Here is a 9,947-nt window from a genome sequence, read left to right on the forward strand (position 1 = left end):
ATGTTACAAAAAACATGTTTATACGAGTTGTTTTAGAGAAAAACTCAATAAATTTTTTCACATGTTTACCAGCGATTTTTGCTATATTTGGCTGTGAAGTAATAAAAAGTTTGATCAGTTTATTTTCAGAATGGTACGGCCATCAAAGTAGCTCAGAAGGGAAGTAATTTACCTCAAATGCTTTTGGGGAAAAGTCTTTAGTGTTATGTTGAGAAAGTTTCGAAAGATCATTGAAGTTTAAAAGCAGATTTATTCTTAGAAATTTGGCGTCGAATTAAAGGCAATTAAAACTTAAGTTCACATTAACTTTTAGCTTAATAGAATTTTTAACAAATGTATATAAAAAAATTATTCTTTTTATGTAGATACTAAAAAAGAAAACCTAGTTACTTTACTTATAAAAAATTGAAGACTACTTTGAATTATAAGCTTTTGACATATAACTTAAAAAGTTTCAAAACCAATTTTTAACAATTTTTGGTAGAATAAAAGGTAAAAATTAAATAAACTAAACTTAACAAGTTAGTTAAAACTTTTTGGCATAGTTTACATGTGAAAATTTCTATTGAAGCCTAAAAAAAGTTTAACTAAACACAGTATACTAAAAATAAAATAAGTTTATTATGGTAAAAAAAAACTGCTTAAATCTTAACAAATTGCAAAAAAAAAACAATTTATTTTAAGAAAAACTAAAATGCATAGCATGTTTATCTTAAAATTAAACTTTTAAGCACTACATTAGTTAAATCAAATTTTAAAACTTATTAACACATTTTATTTCAGAATATATAATTTACGTAAAAATCTAAACTAAATCGAAAACAAATATGAAGCTATTTTATTACATGGCACTATTTGGCTTTATTGTGCTGCTTACAGATACTAAAGTGAGTTTGAACTAGTTTAATAAGATAAACTGAGTTAGTTCAAATAAGTTTTACAAGCTTTAAACTTCATCTAAAAGATACAGTATGAAATAATATAACTGATATATTTTATATTATTATAGTGTTAAACGTTCAAATTAAACTGTTTCAAAAAACAGTTTTATTACTTTGAAGTTTAAATTTTTGATCGTGTAAATTAAAAGTTAAGCTATTTATAAAACGGTATAAAACTAAATCTTGTGATAATTAGTTAGGTTTAAAAGTACTTTTGTTGTTATTAAAATCAAAAACTTTAAAGAACTTGTTTCATGCATTAATATGCTTAAAAATAGCCTTAATCATTATTGTGTAAGGATATTTTCAAACTATGTATTTATCAAAATGTGTTAATTTCATGAAAATTGAAATTAAACACAAAACTACTGACATATATCTATCGAAATAAAATGATATTTATTGAATTTACTTTAAATACAGTAAAAGCTAGAACTTAAATTAAGTAATTTTGTAAAACTTAATTAAAAACTATTTTTTTTTTTTTCAAGGCACAACTGACCAACGATGACGAAGAAAACGAAATCGGAAGCGGAGAAGCAACAAAAATGACGACAGTAGAGGCGGCTACTGAGAAGGTGATGACAGCAGAGATGACGTCAGAAGTGGCGACAAAAAAGTTGGCAACTGAGGAAGAGACACCAGCAGAAGAAACCACGGAAGTGGTGACATCTCAGGAAGAAGAAAGTGAAGCCACGACAACCACCAAGAAGGCAGTAGAAGCAGCAACGGAGAAGGCGACAACTGAAGCAGCAGCCGAAGTCGTGACGGAAAGTACTGCATCAACTGGAACCTGCTCAATAATTTCTCTCTGCTGCCTCTTCGTGTTCGCTTTCTAAACTACTCCTGAGTTTTCTCAACTTCTCCTGAGTTTTCTGAACTCTTCCTGATTTTTTTGAACTCTTCCTGAATTTTAAATCTGACTTTTCTAATTAACACTCGTCAGTTTTTATGTTTATGATTAAAGAGACCAAATGTTTAATTTGTTTTTAATTACTTTGTAGGTTTGAACTTAAATAAATTGAACAAATAAACAATTTGCAAGTTGCCTATTTTTCGTTAAGAGATTAAGTTGATGGGAGTAAAATTTTATAGATAGTAAGCATTGCAATTTTAGCAAATATAATTTATAAAAACTATGAGCTTCTAAAAAACAAAGATTTACTTTTCAAACTTGATTAAGCTAAACAAGCTTAAAAGTATTGAATAATGGTACTAGTAAATCAAATCATTTCTCATATATTCTAATAAATTTTTCACTTTCATTGTTTATACTTAAATATAAACCAAAAACCAGACTAAACCTGTCAAACTATGCAGACTAGCGAGTTTTCATCGATTTTTCTTACTTTTTCAAGCATTGTTTATACGATATACAATTCCTATTTCAATTTTCAACTACTTATCTACTGATAATAGATATGGAAAAATTAACTTAAATTTTAGTCAGTTTCGTGTAAATATCTAAAAAAAAATTTTTTAAACTTCCTTATAACACTTTTTTACGATAAAAATTCTTAGTGAAAACTTATTTTTTTGTTAGTTTATGATTTGCAATCATAGAAATAGAATTTTTAAGTATGAAATAACTGAATGTTTTACATAATTCAAGACTAATCTAGGTACTATCTAAAACAAACAACTTTTGTTATATCTAAAACACTTCTTTTTAATTCTTTTAAAGTTTCTAATTATTATACGTTTAATAAAAGCAAATCTTTTTGTACAAATTAAAATTAAAACTCCATGCATGTATTTAAGTTTGGGGTTTTCTCTTTGATAAACCTTTAATTACGTATTCGTATTACTTTTTATTGTTTCGTTGAAGATAACTTTTGAGAACCAATTAGCGTATAGGAATATGAGAAAACATATGATTAATTCTGCACTTAAATTTTTAATTGCTTCCTTGGAGTGTTTTTTGTTTTCAAAAAACAATTTGTTTATTTTCTTGTAAAATGTTTCATAACATTTTTTTTCGCCTTGTGACCACTTCCTGTGCCGAGCTCTTATAAGCAGGATGAAACTGAAACTTGTTCAGTTGAAACTTGAATTCGTTCGGTGTACAAGTTAATTTATATTTTGTTTCAGATCATTTAAATAAAAATGAGAGGTTATATTCTGATGGTTGCTGTTTTATTTGCATCTATTATGATCACTACTGCATTCAAACAAACTGTTAGTTTAGAATTTATTAAACTTTGTTGAAAAGTTTAAAGTCAAAATAAATTTAATTGTTTTATTGTTTATTTTATGGGTTTATGTGTGGCTAGTTTAAAAGTAAAACAATGAAAAAACAGATTTTAAAGATTAAAAAATGATGAAATATTACGTTTGAAAGTAAAATATTTTTTTAAATTAGTTTAGTAATAAGTTAAACGTTAAGTTTGTTATATTTACTAATTTTCAATTATGGTCCAAAGTATGATATATTAAGTAAAGGTCCATTAAAACCTAACTGAAAATGTTCCAATAAATTTTCAAATTTTTTTTTCAATAAAAATTTATTGCGATGTTTAAGCTTAAAGTTAAAAACTACTTCCATATGTAGCTTGCTGTTTACAAAAAGTCCCTAAACAAGAACTGTTTTATGCAGGGCGAACCTGGGTACAGTTATGACGACGAAGACGCTCCCGAAGCTCTCGAAGGGTCAGGGGAACCCCCTAAAACGGAAACAGACAAGTCCTCCTCATTTTCCCCACAAATGTGCCTCCTTTCCACTCTGACTTGCTTCATTCTCGCCATGTTTGTATGATTACACAGAACTTTTTTTTCTAAATTTGTATAAAAGAACACAAAAACAAGTAGATTTGTTTTTATGACTTGAAACTAAAAAAAACTCAATTTTTTTTGAACAGAAACTTTTTTAACAGAAAATGTTGTTTTAAGTTTGTCAAAATTAATAAGTTATATATGTTCAAGTTTTCTAGTGATTAAATAATAACTTTCAAAATATATGAAAAATACTTTTAAATTTTTAAACATAACTTTTGAAACAATTTAGTGTTTGTAAAAAACAATTAGAACTTGAACAAAGTATCTCATTTTGTTTGATAAAGCAAAAATTTTAATGTGCTATACTACTTTTACGCTAATCAATGACATGAATATACAACTTTGTTTCAAATATAGGTGCTTTTATTTAAAATATGATTTCAGTTGTTTTGTACTTTCTGTATTCAAGTACTTAAAATATTCTGTTATATTTTTTTGTGATGAAGTATCAAAATATTATCAAATATCTGAAAAACTCTAACTTTCTTCTAACTTCTAAAAATTTTACATTATAAACTTTAATTTAAATAAATTGGTAATTTTTACAAGAAAATCTTTCTGTTAGATTTTTAAACTTTTCAGATTTGTTTGTACTTTTTACACTTTTCCAAAAACTTTTTTTTTCTAATTTCGAAATCTGTTATAACATTTGAAATGTTTTTAATAAAATTATCTCAGTTTGTTAAAACTTTAAACCGATATATAATCACATTTACATTATTTTTATTTAATTTAACAAAACAATGTCTTAAGTTTTTTAAACTTTTTCTTTTAAACATATTTAAAGTTTAGTTTTGGTATCATTCTATTGAGCAATAACTGGAAAATGTTTTATTTTTCAATGGAAACTTTAAGACAAAAAGTATAACTTTAAAACAGTTTTTTTTTAGTTTTGAATTAATATTGTTTAGTTAAAATTAATATTTTAACTAAACTGACTCCAAATGCTTTGATACCAGAAAAATGTAATAAAAATGTTTTTATTGCATTCATATAAACCCAATGTGTTTTATAGTTATTACATATAAGGTTAATATTGGTTTACTAAAGACCTAATATTTTTTCATACTAAAATTACTAGATTTAGATCTTTAGAACATTTTAGTGCTTTTTCCAAAAAAAAAGTGTTAAGTTTAATTTATAGCTTATTTTACACGGAAAATTAATTTCTCAAAAACATGGTCAAAAAACCTTGTACATAGGAAGAACTTTTAGTCATCGTGCTACACATCACTTATTTTGTTTAACTGTTTCGAGATATTAATTAAAAATTGAATCAAGAAAACAAGCCGGCTGAATAAAAAACATGTTCCAAGTTTTTTCATAACCAAATGTGTCATCAAAAACTTTTTGTAAAAATAGAAAAATATCCGCTTGAATATGTTACAGAGTTGTAAATGTTTAGAGATTAGTAAAACTTTCAAACGACCGAATATGGATATAATAATATAAATTGTTCTTTAGTTTCAATATAAATCAAACGCACAAGTTTGTACTTAAAGTGTTGTGTACTTTGTTACGAATTCCATTCGACTATTGAATAATTTGGCTACCTACCTAATGATAAGTACAAGTTGAATGATTAGAAATATACTAATTCTATAATAAAATTGTTGTTTAATGTTGAAATATAATAAAGTTCCTATTACATATAAATCTGAATGTATAGTATAAGATAATAAGAAATGGTCCACTGAAAACTCAAACATACTGAATAAAATGGCTTGTTATTATATAAAACCTTATAAGTTTTAAATGAATTATGATTGCTTAAAAATACTGACACTAACAATAGTTTTACAACCTGCTTAAACAATCTTAAATTTAATTTATAAAATTAAAGTCATAGATGTACTTAATACATAAATAGATGTTATACAAACTTTTTTTTGCATACTTGTTTTCTGACAGGCGTTGTAACATTTTCCAATTCTGTTGCTTATATTTTCCAGACAGCGAAATGCTTTTAGTAGAATAAAGTATTTGCGAACAAAAAAGTTATTTTGATTTTCCGATAGGTTTCGCTCTTTGGATTTTTATAAACTTACGTTATCTTTGAGTTTAAATAAAGTTATTTTTTTTATAGTTGCTGTTTGTATAAAATACGTCCACTTTTTAAACTTTTTTTCAAAAATTATATAATATATAAACTTCTATTTAGAAACTGTGTTCTGTCTAGTAGACGTTTTTTGTTGAATGTTGGTATACAACTTGATAAATGCTTTTATGATTAAATTATATATGATATGCTGTTAAGTAGCTAAATTTATAGTAATGTAAAAATACTTGATGTTTGGCACACAAAAATCAGAATATACAAGAAATCAATCAAAAATTTACATTAAAAAAAAACTAAGCATTTTGGTTATCAGCTGCAAATCTAAGGCGCTTCTGATTGGCTAATACTTTAGCTGTTTTTATTTTAATTTTTAGTTAATGAAACTTTTTTTATTGTTTTTTTTTTATATATTTCGTCAAGGTAGGTTAGGGATAAGGGTATAGATTAAAAACTTTGAGTAAAAATGATTACGGGTAGGGGTTTAGATATCATCAGTATATTTGTTGTTAATGTTAAAACTACTATAACATAACTTTACCTAATTTGCATAATGTTCCAAATTTCCAAAACCTTACAACTGCAGCCGACCCGTATTTTGGTGAACCTAGTTAATCTCTTTGTTTTATTTCCGAAATTAACTATTTATGACGCACAATAACTTGATATACAAACATTACAACACAAAATAAAACCACAAAATTCACAAAAATATTTACTCAGCAAAAGTAAACATTTCAATGGGCGTTGTAATAATTAATTATTTTTACGTACACTTTTGCAGAAAATAGTTCAAATAGCTTCTTGGCACCATGTCAAGAGCTAATCAAACAAATCAAAAAAAAAGTTTTATAACTAATGCATATGTTATATAATACTTAATGCAAAAGTAAACACAAACTATTATTTTTGTTGCAAGCAATAAAACAAATTCAAAGTATGAACTGTGTCGTTTAAATATTTTTGTTCAGATAAGATAATCATATACTAGCTACTGACATACAAAAATTTATTTTATTTTAGTATATTAATTACCGTATTTTTAAAAACAAAACAACAAAGCTTTTTTTTGTACTCAAAACTTTACTTTCAGTATTTGTCACCTGTCAACTAATTTATAACATAATTAAAAAATAAAGTTTTTAATGTAATTATCATAGATATTATTTCATGTAAAGCAAAAGCTTATTTTTTGCAAAGTGACATTTAAAGTTATCACAACATATTTCATACTTTAAAGATTTTTCCATAGGAAAGTTTGATATTTACTATTTAAACAATCAACTATAAATTTTGTTCAGTTTCTAATTTTACAATTTGGCAATTAAAATCTAGAAACAAAAACATTTATTTAAGATTAAAAACGAACATATAAAACATTAGAAAAAGTTAAAACATTGAATAAAAGCAGAAGCACGTATTATCACTGTTTACATAAAAAATTGCTTGAAAATTAAAAAAAGTAATAGAAAATAAAGAAAAATTTAAACACTTTTATTAATATTCAGTAATAAATTTTAATAACTAATTAAACAAAACTGGAGTTGTTAGAACTGGATATGAATTTTAACACCATCTAAGTTTATATTGAAAAAGTATTTATTTATATCAACCAATTATTTCTCATTTGTTTTCATAACTGCCTACTTTGCGGAAATTTGAAAGTTTATCGCTTTCTTTCGTTAGATATCGCCCCATTACTAGTTAATTACCCATTTACTCATTCACCCATTACTAGTTTTTGCCCCCCCCCCCCTTATAGCCAAAACCGCTCATAAAGAGCCGATATCGACTACTTTATAAAATCCTGGTTTAGACTTACATGTAGTTTTCTTTTATAATTTTATATAAAAATTATAATTTTGTAGTATAGCTTAAATATCTCTACTTTTTATGTAGTTTTAGCTGAACTAAAGTTATAATATTTTCTTTCAAAAGTTTAAATCTTAACAAATTTAAAAACATCAAATATTGTTTTTTAAATTAAACTAAATGTTAAATTTAAATCATCAATTATTGATTGTTTTTAATAATTAAAATAAAGTATTTTTTTTTGTCGAACAAGTTTGTACAAGCACTTAAAGTCAAGTAGTCTGTTCGTACAAATGAAATAAGTCATTGTTATAAGATTAATTTTATTTGATCAAACAAGTTTACCATGGTTAATGAACGAAACGAAACGAAGTAAAACGTTTTACGACTCTTTAACCAATAAAATTTTCGGTTATAACACAAATCAAACATTAAGTTATCGGCAATCGTAAGTTTGAGGTTGTTTCAAATACTAGTGGCAACAAAGTATCTCTATAGTAACGATGACACAAACTTTTTTCTAACAAACAAGCATACAATTATATAAGCAGATACACTAGAATACTTTACTCGTGGTCTTAAGTTTTTTGGGATTAAAAACTGTTTTCATTGGTTTTTAAAGTTAATTATCTAAATTTTAAGAAGTACTAAAACTTAATAACAATACCAAGTTAAATATTCTAGACATAAACACCTGATAAATTAGTTATAATATGTTTATCAACTTTAAAACAAAAATTATAGGCTTATAGACAAAAAAAGCGTTTAATAACATTTTTTTTAAATAATAGTTTAAAAATAGTAAAGTTTTGATTTAATTTTTTGTTGGTTACATAGTATTAAAAAAACACCTTTAAAACCAGTTAGTTTTGTATAGATATGTTTTGTTTATAGATAAAAATTGAAAAAAAGTTTTTTGTTAAACATAATATGCACAAATAACATATTTTAACAGATATAAAACATTAAGCATGGAAGTAATTAAATATTTAAAAATAATTATACTAACGAAACTAATTGTTATGAAAGTGTTAGAATTTTTATTAATCAAGACCAAGTTTTCTTAAATCATATCACTTGAGTTAATTAAGTCTTGTAAAACCAAATAACACTTAAAAACATAAACAAGCATTTAACAGCTTTTAAATTTTTTAAATATTTTAAACACTTAATTGTTCAATGTTGTAGTTATACAAACCTACAAACAAGTTAATAGCTTGTAAAAAGTAAAAGCAATATTCAACCATCAGTTGATTTAATAACTTTTAAATTACAACCAACAGTAAAAATATGTTGATCGATATTTATAAAAATCGGTATTTTATTGCTACTGGCCAAAAATATAATTGTATAAATGTAATTAAAAGTTTTACTTTAGTATTTCGATAGGAGTTCGAGAAATTAGTCACATTTTATGTTTATAAATTGAAATTATCGTAAATGTTGCACGCAAGTTAAAAATGTGCAGAGTAACGCCGTAAAAGTAAACAAACATTTCTTTTTACTTACCAGCATTTGCTAATTATTAACAAAAACTTTAAGGCAGCTTAAAAGCTTTTGTTCTAAAAGTAAAACTTATTAAGGAAGTTTGTACAGAAGACAATTAAGATACAGTTTAAAAACGAGTTGGGTTTCTATTGATTTTAAAGTATAAATTGTTTTGTATTTTTTTAAAACAATTTTTTAGCATCGTGTAAAAAAAAGATTATTATCAACTTTACAAGTTGGTTTGAATCATTTATAATAGCATCCTTGAAAATATTTTTGTTTGGTATGTTCATGTTGTTACTTAACTTTGTTTTTGAAATATTTTAAAGTAATAGAGTAATAAGTTCAGCATAAATTGCAATATTAAACTTTTAAAGCTCAACTATTTTTGTAAATAAACTTATTAAATGAACGTTCTTTAAAACATTTTTTCTTAAGTTTATTTACAAAAGTTATATATGTTTTCATACATTCTTTGAAACACATGATTAACATCAAAACAAATGATAATAACCTTTTTCAATTTTAATTTATTAAAATCGATTATTTTTTACAACAACACACTAATAGCGTAGAGCAGAGAAATAATTTATATGATGAGTAGTTTGTAATTATAGCAGCTTTTTCTTATCAGATTTTTGTATTGTTAGTAGGGAAATAATTTATTGTTGTATTAGAGTTTAAAATAATGCAGTTTAGTTTGATGCTTTTTAACAGTTTAATAACATTTTTAAACATTTTGTTTTTAAAAGCTAATAAATACGTTTATCAATAAATGTTTTACAGAACTGTAATATAAAACTTAGTACAAAACTTTTTATTTTGTTTTAGTATTTTTATAAGACTTTTGAAATATGAATATTGGTTATGTTATG

The sequence above is a fragment of the Thalia democratica genome, chromosome 8 (genome assembly GCF_965202585.1).
Source record: "Thalia democratica chromosome 8, ktThaDemo2.hap1.1, whole genome shotgun sequence".
In the NCBI taxonomy this organism is placed as follows: Eukaryota; Metazoa; Chordata; class Thaliacea; order Salpida; family Salpidae; genus Thalia; species Thalia democratica.